Source organism: Protopterus annectens, chromosome 11.part0, assembly GCF_019279795.1.
Source record: "Protopterus annectens isolate FY-2018-M chromosome 11.part0, PAN1.0, whole genome shotgun sequence".
Classification (NCBI taxonomy): domain Eukaryota; kingdom Metazoa; phylum Chordata; order Ceratodontiformes; family Protopteridae; genus Protopterus; species Protopterus annectens.
This window is the reverse complement of record NC_056745.1, coordinates 1,257,952,952-1,257,977,309: the sequence shown is the minus strand read 5'-3', so window position 1 is coordinate 1,257,977,309 and position 24,358 is coordinate 1,257,952,952. Positions and strand designations below refer to the sequence as shown.

Here is a 24,358-nt window from a genome sequence, read left to right as displayed (position 1 = left end):
AAATCAAGCTTCATTGTTATCACAATTGTGGTACAAACCATGAGTTAGGGTTACCACCTGTCCCACTTTGCAAGGGACAGTCCCTCTTTGGGAAATTGTATCCTGACAAAAAAATTTAAAAATGGCAAGTGTCCTGAGATTTTAGGACAAATTATTTCCTATATTTATGTAATAGTTGCATAAAACAGTTATTCTGTATCTAAAATACCTAAACGTTATAAGAAACAGAATAAGCAACTAAAATGCTACAAGAATAAGCTTTTATTTAGGCAAAAAAGTTAAGTTCTATCCTTTGTACTGACAGTGAGTATGTGTCGGCCTGTGAAATCTGATGTTTGTACCAAAAATGTCCCACTTTGGCCATTTGAACAGGTGGCAACCCTACCAAGAGTCCAAAAGAGAAAAGTGCATGTCACAAGCGTAAGAAATGGAACCATTTCCAAAGACTTTGTAAATCGAGTAAGCCTTACACAGTTACAAAAAAGCAAGTTAATCAAACAGACCTGCAGCAGTCTACTTTCAACGAAGGTGGTGTATCAGTACTTGTTAAAAAGATTGACGCAGTAAATTTATTAAGAAATGAGGTGTTTTGTACTGTCCAGATCAATGGTAAATCCACCGAGCTTAAAGAGTGTAATGTCATGTCTGCAGATACTTTTGCAAGGGTCAGAGCTGGTGAACAATTAAATGTGAATAATTGTGCGAAACCTGTTGCTTATGGAGGTGAAGAAATTCAAACTGAAGGCTCGGTTAGTGCATTCATGTTATGTGGCCAAGAAATGTTATAGCCTATTGTTCTATGTGGTTCGAAGACCTGTGCAGTCATTATTGGGTCTCAAAGACAGTTTGGTAAAAGAAAGCAGATTAATTTTCAAAGAAGTTCATCAGATAAGCATGTCTTAGTTCCAGTTCCAGTTTCACCAATACTATGTTTTTCAGAGTATAATGATGTTTTTGATGACAAATTGGGCAAACTTCCAGTTGTGTATTCCATGAAATTAGATTCAGAGAACAATCCAGTGGTCAGACCAGCAAAAAAGAGTTCTGATAGCTATGTAGGACAAAGTAAAATCTCAGTTAGACAAAATTGTACAACAAGGTGTAATTTGTCCAGTTACAGACCCTACTGAGTGGGTGTCATCCATGGTAGCAGCTCATAAAAAATGCTCAGATGAAATCAGAATATGTATTGACACAAGAGTTTTGAACAAAGCACTGAAAAGACTGCATCATCCCATGTGTACAGTCGAAGAGGTTGCAGCCCTGATTCTGGATGCCACAGTTTTTTCAGTCTTAGCTGCAAAGACGAAACTCCGGTCCACTCATGACTGGCAGTGGATTTTTACGGTGCTAAGTTACCAGCCGACGATGCCAAACCTTCAAAGAAGGCACACCCTTTCACGCACGCACCTATCTGCATGTCTTTATACGTCACTCGACCATGGGGAGGACATGCAGACTCCACAAAGAAGGCACTCCCGCCGAGAATCTAACCGGAGAACCTCTTGCTGTGAGGCAACAATGTTAACCACCGTGGCCATCCTTGTGCCATAATAGTAAATGATATATTGGTCAGAAGCAATGGTGTAGAGCATAAATGAAATCTTGAGAGTTCTAGACAGAGCACATAAAGTGAACTTAAAGCTCAACCCTCTGAAGAGCAAATTCAGACTAACAGATGTTACATATGTACGTAATTTGGTTATAAGTATTGGCTTGAAACCAGACCCATCCAAGCAAGCAGCTATTCTTGAAATGCCAGCTCCAGATAATGTGCAAGCTCTACGATGTTTTCTTGGTTTGGTCAATTACTTAGGCAAGTTTATACCAGATTTTAATGAGTTGACACCGCCTTTGAGAGGACTCGCACGTAAAAATGTTACTTGGTCATGACTAGACTAGCATTAGAGAGCATTTGAAGTTCTTAAACTTCAAATTGCTACCCCTCCAACATTAAGATACTATGATATCAAACCAGAAAGTCTTTCCTGTGATGCTTCCAAATTTGGTTTAGGTGCAGTTATTCTTCAAGACAAGCCAGTAGCCTACGCATCTAGAAGACTTACCCAGACTGAGATGCAATATGCTTAAATTGAGAAAGAACTTTTGGCAATAATGTTTGCTTGTTCCAAGTTTCATGATCATAACTATGGTCGGGAAATCCAGATTGAAACTGATTATCAATCTTTGGTTACTATTTTAAAGAAGCCTAAACATTCAGATTCAGATTGCAAAGAACGACGCTCAAGTTGCAGACGTTCAACTTCAAAATGGTCTACACAAAAGGTAAAACTTCTATATCTGACTGACTGATACCTTATCGAGATCGCCCACAAATACAATGGAACAGCTTGACACAGAGAATTTTGACTCTGATGCCATGGAAGTGTGCAATTTTTCTACCACAAGACATTATGAGCTACGAGATCATATAATACCTGATCCAGTTTTGCAAAAGCTCAGTCACTATATAATCAGTGTTGGACGGCTGTCACAGCAATCAAGTGCACTACCTCAACTGAAATCTTACTTTACTTACAGAGATGAGTTGTTGACGGAAGATGACATTATTTTCAAAGGTCCTAAAGTTGTTGTTCCTGCTTTCTTACAACAAGAATATATCCAGATTTTGCATCGTGGTCACCCAGGTTTCTAACCTACTAGGAGAGGACTAATATTTTGGACTTCTCTAGTGAAAGACATTGATGGAGTACTCTCTTCTTGTTCAGTATGTTATAGCACTACAGTGCATTTGCAAAGACAGCCACTTCATCCAAGTCAAATTCCTGACCTACCTTGGTTAATTGTAGCTACTGACATATTTGAGTGGAATAATCAACATTACTTAGTACTGGCAGACTCTTATTCAAATTGTACCTCACAAAACGCCAAACAAATGAAAATAGCCGTAAAAAGACAAAAATAAAAAATGAACGGCTAAAAACACAAAATCACTATTACATAAAAATCCAGTTGGTAAATGCTTTCATTCCCTTCATGGATCTTCAAGATCGATCTACTACCTAATTTAACTTCTACTACAGTCATTACTAAGTTGAAACGCCATTTCAGTCCATGGCAGTCCACAAAAATTAATCTCTGACAATAGTATGCAGAAATTTTCCAGAGAATGGGACTTCGTACATGTTACTAGTAGTTCAGAGTATTCACAATTGAATGGACTTGGTGAACGTGCAGTACAGAGTGCAAAGCAATTACTTGGGAAGTCAAAGCATGATAATACAGATTGAGTAATTTCAAAACCAATCTCAAATATATCCCATGGTGATATACTTGGCTCACTTGCTCAGAGACTTCTAGCTAGGCAAACCAGAACAACACTGCCCATCAGTTCTAGTTTATTGGGGCCTAAAGCTAAGAACAACCAAGCAATCAAAGCCCAGTTACCTAAAGCTAAGAACGACCAAGCAATCAAAGCCCAGTTACCTAGAAAGTATTCTTTCCAAAAGTCCAGCTATGATAAGATTTCTTTGTCTACTGAAAAATGGAGAGACAGTGATGATATAAACAGCAAAAGGTTTCGACCGGATTGGTCAAGTAATGAGTATTTGTGCAGAGCCAAGATCTTATTTTGTTAAATCCAAGGGTGTGGAATACAGGAGAAATTGCAGATATCTTCCTGTAGCAGAAAGCATATCGCAGCATCATACCCTGTGATAAAGGCCAACTCTCAGAGCAATCCAGATGATTTTCCTGTTCCAGAATGCGTCTTGACTCCTGACACTGTTCCAGCAGATGATTCCAGTGTTCCTAAAGATTATACAGTCAGCAGAGACAATCCCAGTTGCTAAACCAGATCCCCAATTTTATGTCACACCATATGGTCGCATTTCAAAGCCTAGTGTGAAATACACAGCAACTTGGAAGTAGCTGTATATATGTATCTAGCTTTGTATAAGTGCATGATGAAAATTATTTCTGTGTAAATTGCACATTCATTAATTTGAGTGACAAACTTGAGTCCAACTCATTTTCTCAAAAAGAGGGAGGATGCAGAATAACAGGTGTGTTGTACCTTCAAGAAGCATTTCCAAGATCAGTGTGAGAGTATAAATACCAAGCACACGTTAGCTTCAGTCCCATTTTGAAGGTGCAGCCAGAATGTTAACATCTATGTGCATATCTACTTTGTTTATAAGTTAAAGTTACTTAACTCATTTAAGATGAGTTTGCATACAGTAAAGCTGTTTGAACAAGAACAGACTATGCTCACTTGTTTTGCCTTGACCTGGCGGGTGACAAGCATCAAAGAGTATTTGATATCCTGAAAGAGAAATTCACCAACTCTCAGCTATCATGCTGTTCACAAACCAGTTACTCTTTCCTGTGATGCTTCTAAGTTTAGTCTAGGTGCAGTCATTCTTCAAGAGGGTAGACCAGTAGCCTATGCATCGAGAACTCTTACCCAGACTGAGACACAATATGCCAGATTGACAAAGAGCTCTTGGCAATTGTGTTTGCATGTTCGAAGTTCCATGACTATAATCATGGTCAACCTATCCAGATTGAAACTGACCATCAACCTCTAGTCACAGTTTTGAAAAAACCTATGCATACAGCTCCAGCCAGATTGCAACACATAATGCTCAGATTGCAAAAGTACAATTTCAATCTTGTTTACACAAAAGGCCAACTTCTTTATCTTGCTGATAACTTATCTAGATCACCCAGAAAAAACACTGAACATGACAATGAGCAACTTGATTTTGAGGTCACAGAAGTGAGAAAGTTTTCTTCCATACGTCTTGAGCTCAGAACTCACACAGCTTCATATCCAATTCTCCAGAAGCTCAACCACTTTATCAGTTGAGGATGGCCTTCAAAGCAATATTGTTTACCAGTAGAAGTGCAACCATATTTTTCATACAGAGATGAAATGTTGTCAGACAATGGTATCATCATGAAAGGACCCAAGGTGATTGTTCCAAAATCCTTGCCACAACAGTACATGAAGATCTTGCACTGTGGCCACCCAGAAACTGATTCTGCCAAAAGAAGGGAAAGAGGTCTAGTATTTTGTCTTTCTATATCAAGAGAGACTGAGAAAGTATGTTAATCATTTTCAGTATGTAATGGTACAAAGCTGCATCAACAGAACAGACTCCTGAGCTAGCTTGGTCAACAGTAACAACGGATATCAGAGTCGAATAGTCAACATTACTTTGTGTTAGTAGATTGAAAATTAGTTTGAAATTGACCTACTTCCCAACCTAACTTCCAAAGCAACATTTTTCTGTCCACAGTAGTCCGCACAGAGTTATTTCTGACAATGGTGCACAGTTTACAAGTCAGAAGTTCAAGAAATTTGCAGAAGAGTGGGAGTTTGTTCATATTACAAATAGTCTTGAATACCCTCAGTCAAACAGCTCGGCTGAAAGTACTGTTCACCAAGTGCAAAATAGCAGTTATAGAAATCCAGATGCGACAATACCAATGTTTTTCTCAACTTGTTAAATCTTGGAAACATTCCTCATCATAAACATCTTGGTTGACCTGCCCCAAGACTTATGTCGAGACAACCCAGAACCACATTACCAATCAGCAGCAATTTATTGGTTCCAAGTGGTGAAAACAACAAAGCAGTAAAAACCAAACTGTTGAAAAAGCGTTTATCCAAGAAGTTTTACTATTAGAAAGCCAACAAACTGCTCAGTTCATTGAAAAAAAGGGAGATAGTGAGGATGCAGATGTCAAAAGGTTTTGATCGCATCAGATTTGTGAACGTTTCTGTCAAGAGCCGAGATCGTACATTGTGGAATCACAAGGAATGGAATTCAGACGAAATTGGAAGCATTTATTACCAGTGTCCAAACCAGTGTAACAGCATCTTGCCTGTGACAAAGACTAGTTCTCAGAATGACTTGTCCAATGTTCCTGTTCCAGTGGACATTCCGTTAGCAAACCCCGTTCCTAGAAAATCCCCGATACTCCTCAAGCACAACATTCCCTCATGACTATCCCTGTTGCTAAATCCAGTCTTAACTATTATGTCATGAGATCTGGTCGCATCTCAAAACCTAGTTCCAGATACATGGCAACCTGGACATGACTTTTTTTCTTTATTAGTGTCTGTATAATTGCATGCCTATTCAAATGTCATTTGTTTAGGAGAGACACCTCAGTAAAGAGGGAGGATGTAGATCAGCGTGTCTGATATACCTTTAAGAAGCTTTCCAGTGAGTCAGCAAATGCATGAAAGTACCGAACACGTGCAAGCAACAGTGGAGTTTTGAGCGAGCAACCAGAGATAGAGCATGCACGTATGTAGTCAGTCAGATAGTTTGTTTAATGTTCCTGCCATCCATCCTGATGAATCTGTAACAAACTAAACAAACACCCAAGCCTCAACATCTTCTTAATTCACATAAGAAGAGCAACATCACATCACCTTAGTGTGGAAAGAAGTGATGGCACATAATGTGACTCTATCCTTTTGAAAAAAACAAGTAGGGAGGTTTACAGGACATCGCTTGAAGTTCTAAAAATTCTTCTAGCAAAGGTAATTACTGCTAGAAAAATAAATAGTTTTCCAGGTCAGGAACTTAAGATCGCATTTAGCTGCTGGTTCAAAGGGAGAATGAAGTAAGCCAAATCCCATCTTTATATGGGGGTCTCAGCACGAGTGTGCCTCTCAAAAAAACTTTACAAAGTTTAGATGAAGCAACAGAAGAATTCTCAAATCCAATATGAAAATTAGAGATTGCTGCTAACTGAACTTTAATTGAGACACTAGCTCATCTCATTAAAAATTGTTGCCAGAAATTCAAGTACACTTTGTACAGGAGCTGAGAAGGGGTCAATGTGTTTTTGTTGTGCCCAGCAAATGAACCTTTTCCATTTACTTGTGTACAGCTTTCTTGTAGAAGGTTTATGGGAAGATAAAAATATATACCGAACATGGGAAGAGAGCATAGGTTGTCTGGCTATTAAAAGAATTGGAGAAACTACATGGTTATCTTGAGGTTTGAGATATTCAGATGAATCTTGCATGTTGGGTGAGACAGGAGGTCTGGAATTGGATCCAGGATCCAGGATCCAGAATCCAAGGCAGGTAAAGAAGATGAGACCAAAGGAAGGAGAACCAAATCTGTTGAGGTCAGTAAGGTGCAATGACGACAACTCTGCTATTCAACCTGGTAGCTTTCTGTAGAAACTTTGGAATTAAAGGAATTGGTGGGTTAGCATAAAGGAGATCTGGGGGCCAACTGCAGAGTAGAGCATCCCTCAGTGATTCCCCCGGAGGGGGGGATTACTGCAAATTAGCTGCTGGATTTGTTGTTTAGGGGAGAAGCAAAAAGACTGCAGCAAGGCTAGCCGCACTGACAGAAAATCATTTGTCACTTTTAAGCTGAGAGACCACTTGTGAGGTAGAAGAATGGACCTGCTCAATTTGTCTGTTATCACACTGGACTTCCCTGGAATGTGCATTATGAGAAAGCAGTTGGATGAGAGTGCCCATTTCCACACTCTGAAGGCTTCTTGTAACCAGGGGTAAGACCTGGTTCCTCCTTGATTGTTTATGTACCAAACAACTGACTTATTGTCTGTCTGGATCGCAACTGTCCCGAAAGGGAGAGAGTCTTAGAATGCCTTCAATGCCAACAGCACTGCTCTCATTTCCAAAACATTGATATGCATGTTGGCCTCCTCGAGGGACCAAGTACCTTGGACGGTTTTCCCCAGGAAGTGCCCCCCACCCAATCTGGGAAGCGTCCATGGTCACTATGGCCTTTGGATGAGGGAGAATGAAAGAACAACCTTGTAGAACTTGATCTGATTGAATCCACTGCTAAAAGTATTTTTTGCATGCCCAAGTGATTATTTCTTGTGCTGACATACACTGATAAAGAACTGACCACTGAGTTGCTAGCATCCACTGAAGACTTCTAATATGAAATCTCACTAAGAGAACTAAAATTATGGTGACTGACACTGATCCCAAGGTTTACAGAATCAATCGAGTTGAAATCTTGATATTGCAAATTATTTTCCCGACATGGAATCTGATGGTCTGCACTCTTGAGAGAGAAAGAGAAGCTGTCACTGACACTGTACTGAATACTGCTCCTATGAATTTTAAGCTTTGGGTCAGTTGTAACGGAGACTTTTTCTCATCTAGGGATAGACAAATTACAAGTATGGAGTACCAGATATCTTGCTCTTATTAGCAGATGCCTGGTTGGGGCGGTAATGAGCCAGTCATCTAGATATGGAAACACTCAGAATCCCTGGAGTTTCAAGTGAGCTGCTACCACTGCCATGCATTTGTGAACACCTTGGGGGCTACAGTGAGGCCAAAAGGCAGTGGTCTGAACTGGCAGTAACTGGCTTCCTGCTGGATACCTCCTGGATTGTCTGTTCATGTTTATGTGATAGTACACATCCTGAAGGGCTATTGAGCACATCCAGTCATCCTTGCCCAGGAAGGGTAGAATGGAGTGAACCGTGACCATCTGAAACTTTGCATGTCGAACTGACTTGTTCAAGTCAGCGAGATCCAAACTTGGTCTCCAGTATCCTGTTTTCTCTGGCACTAAAATTAATCTTGAGTTCCAGATTCTATCTGGTCTGGTGGGACCTCCTGAATTACCTTTTTCTAGCAGCTTTTATATTTCTAGTGCTGCTGCCCTCCTCTGACTGGGTGGAACATTAGGAATGTTGTTTGCAGTTGGAAGTGGAAGGGAAAAGGAATTATATAACCTCTGGAAATAATCCACTGCATCCAAGTATCTCCTGTTACATCTAGCCAGGCTCTCTGGTGCAGGGATAGACAACCCCCCCCGATTGCCTCCACAGGGGGACACAGTCAGGCTTCCACAGGGCGATAATCAGACATCCTTTCAGGAGGGTTTATCAGAGAAAGAATTTCTCAACTCTTGGTTTTGTGGGCCTCCTCTGCCTCATGGGTGTTGTTCATTTGAGTTCTCCCCTCTACCCCCTGGAAAGGACCCTGGGACTTTCTAAACCACATTTTCCATACACCTTTTTGATTCCTAGATCAGGATCTTTGAGGGTCGGAAAAACATACACCCACTACAACAAGGGTCTTTCCATCTTTTTCACACCTGAATAGAGTGTCCTTCACTTTTGGGCCAAACAACGAACTGCTATCAAAGGGTGCACTGATGAACAAAGACTTGAAAGGCTCTGCAAAATCACATAAGTGCATCCTGGCATGCCTTCTAATGAAAATGCCTCAATTTGCTGCCTTTTAGGCACCTTTAGCTGGCATGCGATATACGCCTCATGGACAAACTTCAAATAGTCAGGAGGGGGTAGCGAAGAGGCCACAAATGATTGAGCCTCAGCAGTAATGGTCCTGGAAAGGGATTTTGAAAGTTCCTTGATCAATTCTCTTTGTAGTCTGGTAAAATGTGCCAAATAGTTCAGTGACCTAAGGGCAAAGGTCAGTGATGCACACACACACACTTCCCATATCTGTCCATCACCCTAGACTTCCTGTTACAGGGATGAACGGTATACTTGCTATATCTAACTTCCTTTTTTTACTCATCTTTCTTTTTCCCTTTCTATCTCTATAAATCATTTCTTCTCTTTTACTTTTTCCATCTTATGCCTTATACTTCCTGGTCTAATCACCTATTACATTATTCTCATCCTCTTTCTTTTTTTTTCCTTCTCTCCTTTCATTCTTCACTGACTGCTCCTCACTCCTTTTAAGCTATATTCTTAACTGTTGCTTACATATTTCTTTCTGTAAATTTTTCATGTTATGCTTCCAATTTTGTCAAACTAGCTTTCTTCCCTTGTTGTCTCTTTACTGTCTTCCCTTGTTGTCTCTTTACTGTCTTACACATTGACACTGTCTTACACATTGACTTACTTTATTATTTCATTAGTGTACTCATTTTTTTTTCTTTTTAATACATACTGTGCTTTTTTCCTTTCTAATTTTCACTTACCTTACTCTGGTATGGGGTTGCTAAAGGACCAACCACCTTTCTGCTTAAGGATCTCAAGAATGTCTCCAAATGAGACGTGTTCCGGAAGTGATTGCGGGGACACTTCATTGAGATCAGAGTCTCAGTAACAGTCAAATCACTGAAGATACCAAGTGCCTCTTCTTGCACTTCCTCTTCATAGGGATTTCCTCAGTGGGCTGTTCCAGTGAAGTGTCAGAAGAGATCGTAAAGCACTGCTGGGTGGCCTGAAAACCTTGGGATGGCCGTCCCTGTAGAGTATAATAATGTGGCTCTAAGCACAGATACATTTGGGAACCGGACTGGAGATTCAAGGGGGTTGGGATCCATCTAGTCTGCTGGAGCAGAAAACATCCTCTTCGCTACCTCAAAGGCAGATCACTCTAAGGAGAAGACAGGCAATTTCTTGGAGAAGGCAGGCTTCTGGACCATTGCCTCCCTTTGCCCCAAAAGCAATCACCTTGAGATGGAACTTGGAGCCAAGCTATCCAGTGCTGACGTTCCGAAGTCAAAGATGGCTCCAAAACCCTTAGAGTGCACTCCAATGCCTCAGACCTGACAAGGCAGCTTCAGCTCCAAGAATCATCCAGATCCAAAGATGCTGGAGCTGGTATACTCTGAGAAAGCTCTGTCTCTGAAGATAAAGGTATCTTCGCATCCAAGCCAGTCAGATTGGAGAAGGAGCAGCTAACAGTGGTGTGGTAAATGAACAGGCTTCCTAACCAGAGGGGACAGGAGCTGGAAGAACACCCATCTGTATCTGCGGAGAGGAATTTTCTCACCATTCTGTCCACATCTTCCTCAGTCAAACTCCAGGAAGAATGAGATGAGGCAAGGGATGGTGACCTGAAATGGCATCTCCAAAAAAGGACAAGGAACCCTGGAAGGTACTGGGTCCAATGTTAGAGAGTCTTTTGGACTAGGGAGAATCTTTGAATCCAAACAGCTTGGATTTGCTGATTTTTTCATTAGATCCAAAGGAGAGTGAATCTCGTTTCAGATCTGGTCTTCTCCATCTTTGGAGCTGCCAAAGAAGTGTTGACAATTAGAAGGTCTTGGAGACTTAGTCACAGACTCCTTGGTTTTAGTCTTGGGGGATTGAGCTCCAGAAAAAGCATCACCGAAGGTTGAAGGAAGCAACCCCTTTAATATTAACATTCTTCCTGTCTGCTATAGTTCTAGGATTGAAGTTCTTACATATCGAGCGATCCTCTTGAAGATGCTGAGGGCCCAAGCAATAAACACAAAGCATGGGCATCCGAAAGGGGCAGTTTGTGCCCACACTTTTGATATTTTTTTTGAGAGGAAGGCCCTTTATCAGACATACCAACAAAAAGGAAGAAAGAAAAGGAAAGTGAGAATAAAGGGAAAAATGAATACCAGCTATGGCATGAAAGAACTAATGTGCAACAATAGCAGAAACAAGAAAAAAATAACCAACAATGGTAAAAAAAAAAAAAAAAAAAAAGGTACTACATTAAGTGTAAAGGGTAAGGGAGTAATGTAACAATGAGATTTACAATAGAAAAAGGGAAGTTAAGAAAAACACACTAATCAGAAAAAAACTTGAGAGCTCAGGACGACCACGTCTTTTCATGAAAAGCAGCAAAAGAGATCTGAGGTATGTTAAGGGTTGGTACATTATGGGTAAGGGAGGACCTCTAGAGCCTTTTGGTGGCCACAAGCTTTAGCAATGGCCAAGTCAGATCCAAGGATCAGATCTGAACCCAGCAGTTGAGGATAGAATAAAAACTGACATCAGATCACTGCAGAGTCATGAGGAAGCATGAGATTTCTCGCTTCACCTTACAGTTTCAGAATACATTATGTATCTCTCAACAATACCTAAAACATCTGTAGTACTTTGAACTGTTGCCCCAGAGGGTAAGTCAGTCAAATACCATCCATATAGTATACAAGCTTGATAGACACCTTAAATTAAAACAAGATCTTCATCGTCACTTTCATTGGGATTACAAGACTAAGTTAAAGATGACAAAAGGGCTATTAGGTGCTAAAAGTGGAAAAAAAGTATGGGAAATATACTGCTGACACCAAACTTGGTTAAAGATGTGGAATACAGACTCTGTATCCAACTGATAATGATGTACAAACGGCTAGCACAATCAAAGGCTTTGTTCTGAATCAATTATAAACAATGTTCATAGAACAAAATCATGCTTTGTCTCAGCAACAGAATAATGTGCTGCATGTACGTGATCTGAGGGATTACTGCTGTTGACAAATTCTGTTTGCCTGGTACAAAGCATTTTTCTAAATGACAGGCAAACCTGTTGGACAGAGTTTAGCTTCCACATTACTGACAGACGGGTACAATAAGGGAAAAGGTAGTCTTTCCCCCAATTTACCAATGACTAATTGAGGCCTTAAGTAATGAGAAAGGACAGTGACAGCCAAGTGAAGCATGTTGGCTGACATAAATCAAATATTATGCTAGATGTTATCAAAGTTGTTTATACAATTCTACACAAACAATACATGTCAGATAGTTTACAGATTTCAAATATTCAATAAGAGAATACATTGCTTTTAATGAACTAGAGTGACTCAAATACTCTGCATGAACTTAAGCAAGGAGAGGTCACAGCCTAGTAGACCATCCTTACTGTCTGGCTGGAAGGAGTATAGAGTTTTTTGTAATATCCTTAAATTCGCATATAAAAGTGCATTACAATAAGTAAGGTACTAGAGTGCTCGAGTAAATAGATTTTTTTAAGAAGGATATACAACTGTTCTATTCTCAAAACCCTATAGTTCAGCCTGAACTATGCAAGGTAATCCTGTATAAAGATATACATTTAAGAGAAATTAAATCAAGAGACTGAGTCTTGAATTCATCCCATTTCTATGTATATAATTACAATTATTTAGGTGAATGAGGGAAATAATTCTCTTAAAATTGTTCTTTTAGCTCTCATTATTTCCCGTAATAGCATTTCTCCTTCACACAGTTTTATTTCACACTACAACAGACATTCTCTAAATATATGCTTTAAAACTCAACTATACAGTATGTTATTAATGGGATTAAAGTCAGTTGTTGTGTATATTAATCATTCCTTAAACTTATTTGCAAAAGGAGAAACTCTTCAAAAATGGTCCCCGTCAAAAAACCCTAAAGAAAATGTTTCAAGAAGATCTGCAACATGTTCTGCCAGTTAAGATGACTTCTGAATACTGGAGGTAAACAAGAGTAAAAAAAAAAAATGAGTTAAGATCACGCTGCTCATTGTGGTACTTCAAAGGTAAGCTGCATACTTCTACCAGGAGTAATAATTACCATACTGCAGATTAAAAAAGCACTACACAGATCCTGAAGAACTTCAGCATCTTTATAACATTTATCTACAGCAGAAACAGTTTATCTAACTCTGGGTTTATAAATGTGTTCCCATCACTTGCTAACATTATGAAATCACATTCAAATGTGAACATCTTAATTTAACATTTTGTTACAAAACCAGAAAAAAATAAGTTATGTACTTACCATAATGTTCCATGTGAGTTGTTTATCTCGCCTTCATTCTTACACATGGATTCGGAGCCAATCCATTGGCTCAGAGTCGGATGCTTTACTAGCTGAAGATCTCAAAGTAGGTCGAGGCCAGGACCCTATCCCCATGATGCCCTCTGTCCTACCTCAGATCTAGTTTGCTGAGCCCAGCATGTAACAGATATAACCTAACAAATACTCCCAACTGGAGTAAGAAGTCCCAGAACAAGACCACCAGACCCAAAGTCTACTCGTTCTTCGAGACCCTGGAGGGGGAAGGCGGGTGGGAATGTAAGAATGAAGGCGAGATGAATAACTCACATCGAACGTTATGGTAAGTATATAACGTCTTTATATGAAGTTGTTCAATCTCGCCGTTCATTCTTACACATGGGTAGCGTCCCAAGCACCCTGATCCTGGGTGGCTCAAGGGAGTATATTCCTGAGGACAGTGGAACCAAAAGGAGGCCCTGTCCACTCTGTAATGAGTGATAAAGGTATGTGGCTTAGAACAAGTGGCAGCTGCACATAGTGTCCAAAGGTAATCGAGTCGCATAAGCAGAAGTGGAAACGGCCCTAGTGGAATGCGCCTTCATACCATGCACTAATGTTTGGTTAGCCGAGGAGTATATAAATTTAATGCAGTCAGTTAAACATTTGGAAAAGTAACTTTAGAGAATGGCAATCCTTTCTTAGTGTCAGCATGAGCTACAAAGAGTTGGTCAGATCTTCTGTGTTCCTTTGTCCTGTCCAAATAGAATCTCAATTGTCTGTGGACATCAAGTTTATGCAACATGTACTCCAACTTATTAGAGTGATTACTGAAAAAGGCTGGACGTTCGATAGTTTGATTCATAGTCTCGGAACACACCTTTGGCAGAAATGAAAGATTAGTCCTCAGTGATACTCTGTCTGGATGGCACACTAAATACGGGGGTTTTATAGAAAGGGCCTGAAGCTCAGATACCCTATGTGCTGAGGTAATGGCCACCAAGAAAATAGTTTTCCAAGTAAGAAACTTCAACTGGCAGGATGATGTAGGCTCAAAGGGGGAAGAATAACACGTGACAACACAAAATTTAGATTCCAGGGAGTAAAGGGTTGCCAAACAGGCGGCCTAAGATGAATGGTAGCCTTGAGGAAGGCCCTACATAATATGGGAGACATAAAATTAGAACCTTCAGCTCAGAGGTGAAAATTCAGAATTGCAGCCAACTGAACTCTAATAGTGGCAGCTTCAGCACCTTCATGAAAAAGCTGGGGCAACATCAGGATCAACGTTATTTTCGGAGGCCCAAAAAACAAAATGCTTCCATTTACTAGCATACAATTTTCTGGTGGAAGCCTTATGCGAAGATACAAGAATGTGCTGTACCTCAGAAGAGAAAAAGTGTGTGACCTGGCTAGGTTGGGAATCGGAGCAGCCAAGCTGTCAGTCTGAGGGAATGAAGGGAGGGATGGAGGAACCCTGACAAGTGTGTCAGCAGGTCTGGAACTGGGTCCAAAATCCAAGGTTCCTCCAGTTGATAGAGTCTGAGGAAGGGGAACCAAATCTGACGAGGCCAAAAAAGAGTTATTAAGATTACAACCCTTCCCAGGCTTTTGACTTTCTGCAAGAATTTCAGAATCAGGGGTATAGGTGGGAAGGCATACAGGAGTCCCGGGGGGCCAATCGTGTATGAGCGAATCCCTTGGGATGTCCCCCGGAGGAGGATTCAGGGAAAAGCAGGTTCTGCATTTGGCATTCATAGGGGATGCAAACCGGTCACAGCAAGGCTAGCCCCATCTGCAGAAAGTCATCTCCGCAACCTTGTCTTTGAGAGACCACTCAAGCGGGAACAGAATGGCTCTGCTCAGTTTTTCCGCTATCACGTTGGATTTCCACGGGATATGTGTTGCTATCAGAAAGTGTCCGGTGTATACTGCCCACTGCCAAATTCTCAAGGCCTCTTGACACAGGGGGGTAAGACTTGGTTCCCCCTTGCTTGATGTACCAGACCACAGACATGTTGTCCATCTGTATCACAATCCTCCTAGAGGCGCAGAGTCGTGGAAGTGCTGCAATGCCAAAAGCACTACTCTCAGCTCAAGAACACTACTATGCAACTGTGACTCTGTCTCCGACCAGGTGCCTTGGGCTGTTCTTCCCTGAAAAAGCCCCCCTCCCACCCTATCAGAGAAGTGTCCATGGTCAACATGGCTGAGGGTGGGGGGAGAAACAAATGGTCGACCCACTGTAACTTGTTGGCTGGTCAACCACCAGCGAAGATGCTTTCTGCAAGAGTCCGTAATTATGATTAAGAATGACATCGGAAGTTGTTGGTAAGACCACTGGGTGAAGAGTAGCCACTGAAGAATCCTCATCTGCATATTTCCCAGAGGAACTGCTAAGAGCGTAGCTGCCATGGTACCAAGTAGCTTCAGAACTTGATGGGCCGGCACTTTCCTTCTCTGCAAAATATCCGAGACCTGACTTTGGAAAGTGGTTATTCTGTCCAGGGGCAATTTTACAGTGGTGGTGGCGGTGTCTAGTTCTGCTCCGATAAAGGAGATACGCTGCGATGGCGACAACGCAGACTTTTCGAAATTGATAGTGATGCCTGAGAGCAGAGATAGAGTGTGTGATCCCTGGACAGAATTAGTTGATGCCTGGAGGCGGTGGTAAGGAGCCAGTCATCTAGATATGGAAACACTCATAATCCTAGACGACTCAGGTGAGCCGTAACCACTGCCATGCATTTGAAAACTCTGGGGGCCGTTGCGAGTCCAAAGGGCAGTGCACAGAATTGGTAGTGACTGGCTCCCAGCCGGAAACGCAGATGATCTCTGGATGGCCTGGCTATTTTGATATGGTAGTACGCATCTTTGAGATCTATACAGCACATCCAATCGCCCACTCCAATGAATGGGAGAATGTGACCCATCTGGAACTCCTCTTTCTTTACAAATGTGTTGAGTCTGCTGAGACCCAAGATAGGCCTCCAGTCCCCTGTCTTCTTTGGAACTAAAAAGAATCTGGAGTAAGTTCCGGATCCTATCTGTTCTGCTGGGACTGGCTGGATGACTTTTTTCCTGCAGCCTCTGGATTTCTATGGCTGCTTGTTCCCCGAGACTGGGTGGAACATCTGTGATTTTTTTCCCAACAGGTAGGTTTTCTAAGAATGGAATGATGCAACCTCTGGTAACAATGCTTTGTACCCAAAAATTTGTAGCAACTCCTAGCCAGGCATCCGGATACAAAGCCAAGTGACCCCCGACTGCCTCCAGAATAGGACAGTCGGGCCTCCTTTCAGGAGCATCGATAGGGCCTACCAAGGAACTGATCCCCGTCACCCTGGTTCTGCGGACCCCCTCTGCCACCGGGATGGTGTCTTATTTCCCCTTCCTCTGCCCCTGGGGGGGGGGGTTCACTACACGTGTTCGGGAAACCTCCTTGGGACTTTCGGAACCACATTTTCCCACCTTTCTGCCCTTTGGGGTATGGTCTGGTAGGGGTGGAAAAACAGACTCCTACGGCAGATAGAATCTTTCCCGCTTGCTCGCACCTAGTGAGAGTCTCCTTGACTTTGGGCCCAAAAAGAGAAGAGCCATCGAATGGGGTGTTGACAATGGAAGACTTGAAGGCTTCCGCAAAAGGACCATAAGCGCATTCAGGACCTTCTCCGCAGAGCTATTGCTGAACCCGCTGCCCAACTCGAACCATCGACTGCATGGGAAATGAGCCACATGGACGAGTTCTCTATGGAGTTAAGGATATTAAGCTGGGCTGTCACCTTCTCAGAGCCAGCTCCATCCGTACTACCCTGCACAGTACCTCCTAGCTCTTTTAGGAGACCTCTTTGAAGACGGGTAAATGGGTCAAGTAGTTAAGCGATCGCATAGCAAAGGTCACAGAATTAAAGACGTTTCCCATATCTGTCCATAGTCCTGGAATCCCTATTAGGAGGATGGACAGTAGAAGAGGTTTCGGACATCTCTTTCTTGGTGGCTACCACCACCACCATGTTATCAACCGGAACTCACTTAGTGAGGAACAACTTGTCTTGGGGAAGGTGATGAAACTTGCTGGGCCTCCGAGCAACTGGCTCCATAGCATCAGAAGACTCCTACACCTTTTGAGCAACCAACTCCATTAGCTCAAAGGGCAGAGTCACCCAGGAGGTGGATGGTTGAGACCCAAAGGCCTTCAGGAGCACAGACTCATCCTCAGTAGGGCTAATGGACTGCCAGTCACCCCTCTGCTTTAGGACTTTCAGGATATCAGCAAAGGAGATATCCTCCAAGGGGAACAGTGGGGACCCTTCCGATTCCTCTAAGTTGGTTGTTGGTGTCTAATGTCAAAGACTCTTGCAGGGAGTCTAAATGCCTTCTCTTACAAAGTCTCTTCCTGGGACCTCATTAGTGGGAGCTTCTGGTGAGGTCTCAGTTCAGCAAGGGTCACCCGATGGGGTTACCTGAGGCTCCGGGTCTCGATGCTTCACAGGGACCCGTGATGTAGAGGCAGAAAGTGGCACTTTAGGGGAGGAGGAGGAAGGACCTGACGAAGTGTGCGTCTTGGATGACATAACCCTTCTCATAGCATCAAAGGCACCACTGCTCTGACCAGAGGAAGCCGCTGGTTCCGAAGAAGACGGCATCTTCCCCGGCACTGAGACAGTGGGCTCCGAACTAGAGGACAGAGCAGAGCTCATCTGCGCCAAAGCCCACGAGAGGAAAGGTCAGAACCCCCCCCCCCAGAACAGACCAGAGAGTGTGTCAGCTGCCAGACTCTTCCAATGGAACCGAAGAAGTCAGGGTTGACAGAGCCAATGGCACTGGAACAAGCCTCAGCTCCAAAGGCTCCACAATCATCAAATCCTCCTCCCCCGACTTCGAAAGCCCTGCTCAGCTCGGAGGAGGAGTAGTCACAGCAGGTGGGATGGTCTTAGGCCCCGAAACCAGTTGGGTCGAAGCAGATAATTTAGCCAGTGCTGGGTTCTTGAGAAGCCTCTGCACCACCCGGTCCACATCCACATCAGAGAGTCCTCTAACAGGTCAAAGGAACTGAAGACGCCACCGATTGGAGGATAGGTGACCTCAAAGTTTCAGAGACCAGCTCCAAGACCAGGGACCGGCTGCTAAAAACTGGCTCAGTGCTCCTCTCCGAAGACTCCAGAGCCAGCGACCGCACCTTCACGGTAAGGCTTGGAGCCGATGACTTGGGCTCTGGGGAAGCCTTACAAGACTTAGACCCCTTTGATGACTTGGAGGTCTGGTCTGCCTTATCCAAGGACACCTGGAAATCTGGCTTCAATAAGCCTCTATCTACCAACTTCCTTCGCCTCTCCAATAAAACCTGCTACTGAAGGAGTGGCAGATAGAGCAATCCTCCTGGAGGTGAACAGGCCTCAAGCAATAAATGCAATTCACATGTGCGTCAGTGATGGCCATCTTCTGCCCACATTTTGGGCACTTTTTAAACCCTGATTTTTGTTTTTCCTTGTGATCAGACATACTAGGAGAACACACAGTAAAACAGCAATGAAAAACCAAACAAACACACACACACACACACAACACTGCAAACTGTAACTACTATAACAATACTAAGTTGTCAGACCACTGAGACAACTGTCAAGCTAATCACAACACTACAACTCTAACTCTAAGATAGAAATATATATACAATTAATTTCTACTACCTAAGCACACTATCAGCTTAATAGTAATAAGCTAGAACACACTATTAATACTTTTGCTAAACGGGATAGGGATTAATAGGGATTAATAAAGAAAAAACTTCCAAAGGCCTAAGAGCAACTGCTCTGAAAAAGACGAAACTCATCAAACTTGAAAAAGAAAAAGCAAACAAAGGCTAACTAGCCTATTAAGCAATAGAACTGTAAATTTCAGAAATATTATGCAGCTAAATGCAGAAATTTTAGTAAAATATGAAAATATAAAACACAAACTGGCCCGAGCTCTCCAACGACCACCGATCTGCTGCAGCGGCAAACTAGATCTGAGGTAGGACAGAGGGCATCATGGGATAGGGGCCTGGCCTCGAGCTACTCTAAGATCTTCAGCTAGTAAAGCAGCCGACTCGGAGCAGATGGATCAGCTCCGAACCCATGTGTAAGAATGAACGGCAAAATTGAACAACTTCACATCATTTGATTTTGTTCATAACCAGAACACAACAGCGTAACAACCCTAATTTTAGTGCTGCTAACTAATTCTGTCACCTATCCAGATGCAGAACTTGGAAAAGCATAGTGCTGTACCACACAAAGGACCTGACTACCTGCAGAGAAGTCATGGAAAGGTAACCCCACCATCTAAATATTTTCTCATCTACAATAATGTAGGGTTTTGGGGGGGTGGATATTCTGATTTGAAGGTAATCAAGTAAATATATGAAATGAGATTTCTTCTCGCCAATGAAGTAATTAGCATTCGTTAATAAAATTGCAATGGAAATCATTAAGACCACATGTATAAAAAGACAAGATGTTACTAAAAGCAACTATAGGTAACAAGACACAGAATTTAAGGAAGAGACTTATTCCTCAATGTTTACCGGATCTCTGGGACAAACACCCTTGTATGCTAAACAGAAGTGATACCATCATATCCTTCCTGAATAACCTGGATAACAGGATGGGCATCTGCGAATTCATGACCCAATTTGTCCATAAAGAAGTTGGAGGTACTTTGTGAGAGGCTAGTGGCAATGCTCAAATGGTCTTATGATTTACTTGCTTTGTAATTCCTATGATCCTATGAACCACTATTCCAACAAGCAAAGAAAATAGAAGGCTTTCCTCTGTGTCCTCAGCTTGGTAAATCTTGGCAATCATTTGTTTGTTAATGTTCCAGCAAAACAGGTGACAGCTCAAGACCACTGTGAACTGTTTTTTGGGACCTCCCCTTTCTCAAATGTTGTACAACTGTAGAGTTTGTATACAAAAGTTCAGGAAGGGCTGTAGGGGTGGGTTGGCCCCCTGTGTATATATATATATATATATATATATATATATATATATATATATATATATATATACACACATATATATATATATATATATATATATATATATATATATATATATATATAAAAAGAAATAAATGAATAAATAAAATCTGGATTGTCAGTTCCAAGATGATCGCCTTTAGAACTAAAGAGAAAAGGACTTAGCTGGGCATCTAAAAATGTTCTAGTACAACATATCCATTCACTTTTTAACCAATAGTTATGTGCAACAAAGGATCATTCTCCAGATTCCTGTAAACCTGCAAGAAGATGAAGCAAAAAAGGAGATGAAGAAAAAAGGCCTAAGCCTAATGAAGAAAGAGAACCCTGGTCCACTAGAACAAAGCATGGGAATGGAGGAAGGATACAGTGAGGGGAGAGCAAGTGAAAAATATGAGATTTAAAAAAAAATTCAGCCTTCAAAAACATAGCTTACTCTACAGATATCTCAGCTTTTGTCAAAACATTTCGGAAAGTATTACTCATGAGAGTTCTGTTGTGGTGGAAAGCAATAATGTTCAAAAAGGTTTGTATTAAGGTAAAATATTTGATATTAGAAAAACCGAGAACAAGCTGATTAAAAGAGAAAGCTAATACCAAAAGAACTTTTTGTGAAGAATCTTGCCTCCAAAGAAACGGTGTAAAAACTGGTTTATTAAACTGCTTGGTTACCGGTAGGGCGGTAGGGCTACTAGGTTCTGAAGAGAGAAAATAGTGAACACAAGTGTAAACATTTTGACTATATTTGTTAAAACATAACAAAAAAAATTATATATAAACATATTTAACCCTAATTTGACTAATTTCAGGTAAAGATCATAATACAGACAGTGTATAATCAAACCCGTATGTGTGTAAATTCCCAAAGAATGGCAACCACTACTTGCCATAATGACTATCTGAAATAGCAGTTCCATCTTCTTCATCTTCAGGAATAAGGCTGGCATGACTTGAACACCCAGCATCTAAAACTTTACCGTGTTACTTGGCTCTTCCCACCTTCACCCATAATAATGTGCAACCAAAGGGTTCTTTCCAGATCCCAGGTAGCCCCCTCTAAGGTGGAACAATATAAATAAACAAAAGGATAAGACGCAACTCAAGCCTAATTAGAAACCGTGCCCAGTCCCAAAAGCACAAAGCAGGGGGACAAGGAAATGCATGGTGAAAACGACGGAACTGCCAATCCAAACCCATTATGGGTAACTATAGTACTGGAGAATGGGAGATTAACTACTTGTCATTCTTTTCAACAGCTCAAGACAGAGTCCAAAGCTTAGCCTCTTTGGCAGGCTTCTCCAGAATTATATCCTTACCAGCTGTAGATCTGAAGGAGGGTCTCAAGTGGAGATCACATCCATGTTAAGTATAGTGTAGGAGTTTTAAACACTGTCTGTATAGCCAATATAAAAATAATATATCAGGATGCATGATTGGGAACTACTAGGAAATAATTAACAGAGAAAGAAAGAGAGTGGGAACTAAATGCTTTCTAAAGAGCTTGTAAGTCGTACACAAGACTGTAGACTATGCCTAATTGAATGGATGAAGTACAGTACAGTTGTGTAAGTAAACTTGCCATAACAATAGATGTTCAAATGATCATTATTATAGTAGCCTACGCTATATGGTTATAGGTTCATAGGGGTGCACTAGTATAATGACCCTGGAGTCTTTACAAGCCTAGCCCATAGAAGTGCCCTGGCATTGTGACACCCGACGTTAGTTCCCAGTGCCTCTATCAAGTAGAGCCACTGGAGTGATCCCCACGGTGAACTTTCTACTTCCCATCCACTCATCAATATTTCTCTTGAAAAGGGCCAGTGAGGTGCTCTGCTCGGGGAGTCTATTCCAGAGCATGGGCAGTCTCTGAGTCCTGCCAACACATTCTGTTCATCTTGGTAATGAGGTTGAGGTCTCTGGAGCATGTGGTGTGGAGGGACTGGGATTTCTTTAGATGTAGCTTTTCTAACAGAGCTGGGTCAGATGTGGCTTTGTAAGTCAAGCAGAGATATGAGACAGAGAATAGCTGGAGTTTTTTTTTTGAGTCTGTCCATGTAGGACATGTGTTTAACACCTAGGATCCTCTTTGTGACACACTTTTGTGGTCTCTCCAGCTGCTACATGTGTCTAGTGAGATACATGCCGAATGGGGCATTATACTCAATGACTGGCGTAATGAGGGAAGAGTAGAGACAGAAGATGATCTCTTTCTTCCTGGATGCAAAACCCTTGGTAATGAGATGTGCCACATAGGTCTTTCTGACTACAGTGGCAATGTGGTAGTCGAAGGAATGGTTGCTGTCAACCTGTGTCCCAAACGCCTTCAGTGTTCAGTGGGCTCCCACTAATGTGGTAATTAGCGTGGAAAAGAAGTAATGTACTCACCATAACGTTCCATCTGAGTAGGTCTGCTTAGGTCTTCAACCCGCGGGTACCGGATCTGTACTGGATCTGAGCCGGCAAGTTCACTAGCATCTGCTTTAAGCTCCAAGCTCCTCCCCTTACCAATAATACACCTCCACTACCTTCCAACCCCCAGATCGAGTTTGCTGCCACTTATACTGAGAACCTGACAAGGAGGGAGGGACGGTTGAAGACAAATGAAGTAGAACTACTCAGATGGAACGTTATGGGGAGTACATAACTTCTTTATCTGAAGTAGTTTACTTTATTTGATCTGCAACCTGTGGGACAGAGTCCCCAGCTACTAAACTCCTGGGTGGTCCTCAGGGAATGATATTCTGGAGCACCGCAGAATCAAAGGATGCTCTCCGTTTATAAATCAAATCCAATTTATAGTGGGAAATAAAGGTATGAGATGAGGACCAAGAGCTGCAGAACAAATATCATCCAATGAGACTCTCGACCAAAAGGCCGCAGAAGTAGCCATTGAACTAGTCGAATGGGCTTTTACTTGACCAAGAGGAGACTAACCTTTATCCTTCTAGACCTGAAGGATGCACAAGGAAATCCTCCTAGCGATAGTGACCTTAGAGATAGGTTTACCCAAAAAGGGTTTAGAGAAGGACACAAACAATTTATCAGATTTACAAAAGGTTCTAGTCCTATGCAAATAAAATCGTAACTGTCTATGAACATCCAACAAGTGGAGTCTGTATTCAGTTTTGTTATCAAAATTTGGAAAGAAAACAGGTAAGTTAATGGTCTGATTGATGTTAACTTGTGATGCTAGCTTGGGAAGAAAGGACAGATTGGTACGAAGGGAAACCCTCTCCTTATGGAAAATCATGTATGGAACTTTAATAGATCAGGCTTGCAGTTTTGAAACCCTTTTAGCAGAGGTGATAGCCACTAGAAACTCTGTTTTCCAAGACAAAGATCCGTGGTTGCTGCAGGTTCAAATGGTGGAGCAACCAAAGCTTGAAGAACCACAGTAAGGCCCCATGGGGGAACAGGATCCTTGACTTGGGGGCGTAATAGGAAATTAGAAGTTATGTACTTACCATAACGTTCCATCTGAGTAGGTGGATTCATTTGTCTGCAACCTGTGGGTTATGAATCCGATATCGGATCCGAACCGGCATGGTTTATCCAGCTATGGATCCGAGCTCTTAGCTCCTCCCCTCACCCATAATGCCCTGCTCTCCCTACATGACCTCAGATCGAGTTTGCCCTGAATCAAAATACCCTAGAAATGGGTAACACATAATATGCAGGAAACTGACAAGGCCAGGGGGATAGGAGGGCGGGATGGTTGCAGACAAATGAATCCACCTACTCAGATGGAATGTTATGGTAAGTACATAACTTCTAAATCTGAAGTAGGAGATTCATTTGTCTGCAACCTGTGGCACAGAGTCCCCAGCTACCTGAATCTTGGGCGGCCGTCATGGAAGGATATTCCAG

The 24,358-nt window shown here is 42.0% G+C and overlaps 1 protein-coding gene across 1 annotated transcript in view; it reads right to left on the bottom strand.

Annotated features, from left to right (window-relative positions):
• The window catches only part of LOC122815814 (rab-like protein 2A), a gene marked incomplete in the record, with an annotated part of 1,114,697 nt that overhangs the window by 1,007,370 nt on the left and 82,969 nt on the right, over nucleotides 1-24,358 (bottom strand).